General features: G+C 44.4%; 1 non-coding gene across 1 annotated transcript; it reads right to left on the bottom strand.

The window, feature by feature from the left end:
- Window positions 1–5,164: 5,164 nt before the first annotated feature.
- On the bottom strand, window positions 5,165–5,271 carry LOC145056008 (small nucleolar RNA R71). The gene has a single exon (XR_013685550.1). It is a non-coding gene; the product is annotated as a small nucleolar RNA R71 (small nucleolar RNA).
- Between the last annotated feature and the right edge of the window lie 2,175 nt (window positions 5,272–7,446).

The following is a 7,446-nucleotide window of genomic DNA, read 5'->3' as shown; positions in this document are numbered from 1 at the left end:
CGTTGTTGTTCCGGGAGTTCAGCAACACGAAGCCACCCGAGTTTGATGGGACGCAGGATCCGATCGCTGCGATGAGATGGATTGATGACATTGAGGGATGCTTCTATACGTGTTCATGTCCGGAGCATCTGAGGGTACAGTTCGCTTTGAACCAGCTTCGCTTGGGAGCGAAGGATTGGTGGAAGTTCGTGACAACGAACTTCACTCTTGAAGAGATTTCAGCGGTGACCTGGGAGAGGTTCACCACCATGTTCAGATATGAGTATGTTCCCCCGGTGGAGAGGGAACGGATGGTTCAGGAGTTCTTGACCCTCAAGCAGGGTAATGATTCGGTTACTGTGGTCACCCAGAAGTTTCATGAGAGGACGATGTTCTGCCCTGAGCAGGTGTCTACTGAGCAGACACGAATGAGCCGGTATTTGGGTATTCTGTGGAGGGACATTCGGGAGTTCGTGTCGAAGTCGACGTACCGGAAATTTGTTGAGCTCCAGGAAAATGCCCGGAAGAGGGAGATTGAGTTGGAGACTCAGGCCAGGGAGGAGGCTGAGTCTCAGAGGATGGATCGGCGGCCGACTCAGTCTCAGCCGGCAGCCAAGTGGACCAAGTTCGCTGATTCGAGGACTAAAGTCCAGAAGGGCCGCACTTGCGGGAAGTGCGGCAAGGGTCATGAGGGGGCCTGTCGATTAGGTGCTTGCTACAAATGTGGCAAGGTGGGGCATATCGCCAGGGATTGCCCCAGGGGATTTATGGTTTGCTTCCATTGCAACCAGACCTACCATCGGAAGTCCGAGTGCCCTCAGCTACGCCAGGGATCAGCGCAGGGATCTGCGCCTGCTGCTAGGGTTACCGAGGTTCGGCCGGTGAAGGCCGAGGCTCCGAAGGCTCGTGGGAGAGCTTTTCAGTTGACTGCGGAGGAGGTCCGTGCGGCGCCCAATGTTGTGGCTGGTATGTATTCTGTATTTTATCTTTTGTTTATGATATTGTGCTTATATGATGATATGCGTAGGTACTTTTCTTGTGAGTTTTGTACCTGCTTTGGTACTATTTGACTCGGGTGCGAGTCGGTCATTTGTTTCCTTGGCATTTAGTCAACACATTAGTATCCGTTAAGAGGCGTTGAGTCGACCTTTGCGAGTTTCCATAGCTGATGAGCGAGCAGTGTATGCTTTGGAGGTGATTCGAGGGTGTATCCTTGAGATCTTCGGTGTGGAGTTCCCGATAGATCTGGTCCCGATTGCGATGGGGGACGTGTGTGTTATAGTGGGCATGGATTGGTTGAGCCGATTTGGAGCTATTATAGACTGCAAGCGTCAGTTGGTGACGATACGAGACCCTAGTGGGGGAGTACTTACGATGTATGGCGAGGGGACCCGGTGTGGGTCAGCGTTTTGTTCGGCTGCCAGGGCGAGACAAAGTTTGCAGCAAGGCTGCAGTGGATTCGTAGCCTACGTGATGGACACACGAGTGGCCGCGGGGAGGCCAAGCTCGATTGATAAGGTTTCGATAGTGTGTGAGTTTCCAGAGGTTTTTCCCGAGGAACTACCGGGCGTGCCTCCGGAGAGGCAAGTGGAGTTCCGTATTGATTTGGTTCCGGGAGCAGCACCTATCGCCAAGGCGCCTTATCGCCTCGCGCCGCCAGAGATGCAGGAGTTATCCTCGCAGCTTCAGGAGCTGTTGGGGAAGGGGTTTATTCGACCGAGTAGCTCACCTTGAGGAGCGCCGATCCTTTTTGTGAAGAAGAAGGATGGTTCACACCGGATGTGTATTGATTACCGGGAGTTGAACAAGTTGACGGTCAAGAACCGGTATTCGTTGCCAAGGATCGATGATCTGTTCGATCAGTTACAGGGGGCATCTTGGTTCTCCAAGATAGACTTGAGGTCGGGCTATCATCAAATGAGGATTCAGGATGAAGATATCCAGAAGACAGCATTCAGAACTCATTATGGGCATTACGAGTTTGTGGTGATGCCTTTTGGGCTCACCAATGCACCAGCTGCGTTTATGGATCTCATGAACAGGGTGTACAGGCCGATGCTGGATCGGTCGGTGATCGTATTCATTGATGATATTTTGGTATATTCGAGGTCCAGAGAACAACATGAGGAGCATTTGAGGGAGATCCTTGGAGTTCTGAGATCGAAGAGGCTGTATGCCAAATTCTCCAAGTGTGAGTTCTGGTTACGGGAGGTTCAGTTCTTGGGACATCTCGTCAACCAGAATGGGATATTGGTTGATCCGGCCAAGATTGAGGCAGTCATGAGGTGGGAGGTGCCGGGATCACCCACCGAGATCAGGAGCTTTCTGGGATTGGCCGGCTATTATCAGAGATTTATTAAGGATTTCTCCAAGATCGATGTGCCACTCACCAAGATGACCCGGAAGGGTGTTGCATTTTCATCGGGTCTGGAGCAGCATACCTCATTTGAGACACTTCGCCAGAAGTTATGCGAGGCCCCAGTATTAGCCCTTCCGGAAGGGATGGAGGATTTTGTGGTATATTGTGATGCATCGATATCCGGATTGGGAGCGGTGCTTATGCAGAGGGGGCATGTGATAGCGTATGCATCGAGGCAGCTTAAGCCTCATGAGTCGAGATATCCCACTCATGATTTGGAACTGGGAGCGGTAGTGTTCGCCCTCAAGATCTGGCGACATTATCTTTATGGGGTTCGGTGTACAATATACACGGACCACAAGAGCTTGAAGTATTTGATGGATCAGCCCAACCTGAATATGCGCCAGAGGAGGTGGTTGGACGTGGTCAAGGATTATGATTGTGAGATCCTGTACCACCCGGGCAAGGCTAATGTTGTAGCTGATATGTGCATAATTAGTTAATTATTTAGCATACACTTTTATTCATTTTTAACTAATTATGTGAATAATGTGGACAAAAGGTACTTAAAACTGTTTAAATTTTGTTTTCAATCCAAAAGACATGCTTGGGAGTGAAAGGGAACAAGGGGAAGCAATTAGAGACCAAAGAATGAAGATTGAGGGACAAAAGCTTTCCTACTCGGCGAGTACACGAGCCTACTCGGCGAGTCCATTGGAATATTCCAGAAGATAAGCTACGACTCCTGATTTAAGACGGATAATTACGAGCCTACTCGGCGAGTTGGGTCTTCTACTCGCTGAGTACACCCTGTTTTGAGATAGCTATAAAAACCGAGCCTTTATCCGATGGGACTACTTCTGGCGTTTTTTTTGAAGATCCATCGGCGATTGAGAACCCTTGAAGGCGTTGAGGAACTCTAGTCTTCAACCTTTTGAAGAATTAAAGCAACTAGGTTAATCATTCCACTTAGCTTTAGGAATTGAGTATGTTTAATCTAGCTAAACTTGTTTTGTGTTCGTTTTTACTACAACTATGAGCTAAATATGTTTTTGTTTCTGTTTGGGGAATACCAAGGAACTCCTATGGTTTAAATCTTAGCTTTTGATTGATTGTTTATTGGTTATTTATTAAATTAAGTTTGTTAAAGAACCTTATGCATTAATCACAACTATTTTCTGTTAATTGGAAGACAATTAAGCTGCATGAACATCTCTTAATTGTTAACCTCATATGTCTATGTGAACACTTAAACATATGCTTAGGAATAATGATTATGAAACTAGGATTAATAAGACAATAAGTAGATTAATGTGTGAGCTTGTTTGAGAAACCATCAAACATGAGGTTAATTGAACCACTAAATTGATTAACCACTACAAATCTTATTTAATCCAAATTATTAATCTAGGGAATTAATTAGTTTAAACACTTGATCACTGCTTGAATTAATTAATTGTCTAAGGGTTAGGAGTAATGAACATGAACCTAACCACTATAATTGGTAGCCAATAACAATTAATCTATCATAAATACAAAATAACCATAGGAGTGAACTGGTTGAACTTAAATAGAACCATCTTTATCAAATTTGGTGAATTAGTTGTTTGCTTAGTTAATTAAGTGTTTTATGGTGTGCTTAAGTTTCTAGTCTTGCAAAACTAGAAGAAAAACCTTTTACTTTCATTAATTGCTTAGTTAAAATTAGCCATTAGTTTAATTTTCCGTTCCCTGAGTTCGATACCCTACTTATTCAACTATACCACTAAAAGACAGGTTCACTGCCTTTGTGTGCTAAATTTATTAATAAAAAGTAGGAATAAAACAAGTGCATTTTACACACATCAAGTTTTTGGCGCCGTTGCCGGGGAACGGTTCTAAATAATTAATCTAATCCCTAATTTTTTCGATCCTTTGTGTGAGTTTACTGGCACAAAGTTAATTTATTGCAATTTAGTAGTTAGAAATTAGGTTTTAGCATCTGTTTTAGTTTTATTATTAAGTTTATAATTTCTTCAAAATTACACTGATACTCGCCGAGTGCAGTCGCACCTACTCGGCGAGTACAAGTGTATTTGGCAGATTAATTTTTGATTTTTTTAGTACATTTTTTTGTTCTTTTTACGTTTTTATCTTGTTTATTTCAGGACTTTCATGACCAGAGGATCAAACACCCCGCTGGTACCCCCGTTTGAAGATCCCAAATCCGCATTGAAAAGGAACAAAGGAAAGGACGTGGAGAGCTCGAGTACACCAAAGAAGTCACCTTTGTCCAATTTGAAGACTGTTTTTGGGAAAAAGAAGAGCGGCAAATCAAGAGCATCCAACGCTTCTTTAGTAATCGACGAACCGGTTAAGGAAGATATTGAGTACGAGATCGAGGAAGAAGAGGAGCCTACATACGAGCACGAAACCGATTCCGAGGAATAGTTAGCTATCACAATGGCTAACATTGATGAAATCCCCATGGGAGAATGGAAGAAGAGGATGCGCGACGGCACTGGCCCAGGACTTGTGCAACCCGTAATTCCCGCGACTGCTACTTTCGAGCTAAAGGGTCATATCCTAGCTTTACTTAAAGAAATACTTTTTTTATAGAAAAGACCATGAAGATGCCTACAAGCATTTGGATGAAGTCAATGATGTAGCTGATTACTTCAATGTTCCAAATGTGCCCCGCGAGACTCAGCTACTTCGTATGCTTCCGGTGACATTCAAAGGTGCTGCAAAAGACTGGCTCAAGTCACTTCCCCCGGATCAGTCACCACATGGGCCAAGATGAAAGAAGAATTCATTGATCACTTTTGCCTACCTTCCAAGATATCCAAGTTGAAGAAGGCCATTGCTAACTTTGAACAAGAAGCTAGAGAGTCGCTATATGAAGCATGGGAGAGGTACAAGAGCTTACTAAGAAACTGCCCACACCATGACCTAAATAGCCAGCAAGAAGTCTCCATCTTCTATGATGGAGTCAATGTCACAACCAGGCAGTTACTAGACTTGCAAGGCCCACTCACAAAGAAGCTGCCCCCGGTGATTGAAGAATTCTCTAAACACTCTAGAGAATACCACAACCCTAGACATGATGTCACTAGGGGAACCGCTTATGCAGCTACTGAAGACTTATCCGCGGTCATGGCTATGCTAAAAACCATGGATAGAAGGATGGATAAAATGTATCAAACAATCCATGCTATTCGGGTGGGTTGTGAAAACTGCAATGGGCCTCACCTCACTAGAGACTGTGATTTAGACGAGAATGGCAACAAGAAGGTGCAAGTTTGTTACTCAAGTGGAGACCGATATGATGAAGACTGGCGCAAAAAAAAAAAGAAAGAGTGGCTCCCTTATGAAGAGTACAAGAAAGCCAAGGAGGAAAGGTTTAGGCAAAAAGGGAGAGGGTTCTACCAAAAGGAGGAGCCGGTGCAAGAGAGAAAGCCTAGCTTGGAAGAAATGCTCACCAAATTTGTAGCTGCTTCAGAAAAAAGACATAGTGATCATGATGCTGCAATTCAAGAAACAAGGACCATGCTTAGAAACCAGCAAGCATCTATCCACAATATAGAAACGCAGCTTGGGCAACTTGCTCAAAAAATCAACCAAAGGTCACCGAGCGAACTTCCTAGCAAAACCGAAAATAACCCAAGAGGCGCGCACATAAACATAGTCACAACAAGAAGTGGGAAGATAATCACTCCTCTGGCACCTATTCAGACTGAGGCATCCAAGGAATCACAGAAGGAGGAGGCAGAACATCAAGCAGAAGAGCAAAACTTACAATCTGATAGCCCTACTCGTCGAGTACCACATATGGACTCGGCGAGTACACTACCAAATCCGAAAACCAGACCCCTGAAAAGCTGTTTCAGCCTCCAATGCCATACCCAGCCAGAGCTATAAAAGAGAAGCAGGAAGAGGAGTACCAGAAGTTTCTAAATCATATCAAGACCCTTCAAATTAACATACCCTTCATTGAAGCCGTCATGCAAATGCTCAAATATGTAAAGTTCCTTAAAGAACTTCTCACTAATAGAAGGAAGATGGAAGAAGTGAAGAAGGTAGTCCTCAATGAAAACTACTCAGCTGCTATGCTAAATAAGCTACCAAAGAAGAAGGGTGACCCGGGGAGTTTGACTTTACCTTGCCAATTTGGCAACTTGGCTGCTATTCACGCCTTAGCTGATTCGGGAGCAAGTGTGAACCTATTGCCATACTCATTCTTTAAGAAGCTGGATCTCCTGGAGCCAAGGCCAATTCGCATGGCCATTCACTTGGCAAACAAGACAGTCACCTTCCCAAGAGGCATATGTGAAGACTTACTAGTCAAGGTGGACAAATTCGTCTTTCCCGCTGATTTCATCATTCTAGACATGGAGGCGGATCCACAAGTTCCAATCATCCTTGGAAGGCCCTTCCTCAACACAGCAAGTTCTATAGTAGACATGAGGGACTCGAAGCTCACCTTGCGGGTAGGAGAAGATTCAATCACATTTGGGGTAGACCAAGCTATGAAGTACTCAAGGAACAGTGACGACACGACATTCTCAATTGATATGCTTGAAGAATTATTGGAGGAATGTATAAGTGAAGATTCCAGCAAGTCCGGTCCAAGTGGTGCCCAAGAAAGGAGGGATGACGGTCATAACCAACGAAAAGAACGAGCTAATTCTGACACGAACGGTAACCGGTTTGAGAGTGTGCATCGATTATCGAAAGCTAAACGATGCCACTCGTAAAGACCATTTTCCCTTACCTTTTATTGATCAAATGTTAGAAAGACTATCGGGCCATAGCTAACTATTTCTTTCTAGATAGATTCTCGGGTTATTTTCAAATACCCATAGACCCAATGGACCAAGAAAAGACCACATTCACTTGCCCAAGTGGGACTTTTGCTTATAGACGCATGCCTTTTGGGCTATGCAATGCACCCGCGACTTTTCAAAGGTGTATGACAGCCATATTCCACGATATGGTGGAAAAATTCATGGAAGTTTTTGTGGACGACTTTTCCGTTTTTGGATCTTCTTTCCATGATTGTCTCACAAATCTTGACTTAATGCTTGCTAGGTGTGAAAAAACCGACTTGGTCCTCAATTGGGAGAAAT

Source organism: Lactuca serriola, chromosome 5, assembly GCF_051521515.1.
Source record: "Lactuca serriola cultivar US96UC23 chromosome 5, Lser_US96UC23_V15, whole genome shotgun sequence".
In the NCBI taxonomy this organism is placed as follows: Eukaryota; Viridiplantae; Streptophyta; class Magnoliopsida; order Asterales; family Asteraceae; genus Lactuca; species Lactuca serriola.
The sequence above is the reverse complement of the archived record's forward strand: the minus strand, read 5'-3'. Positions and strand labels throughout refer to the sequence as shown.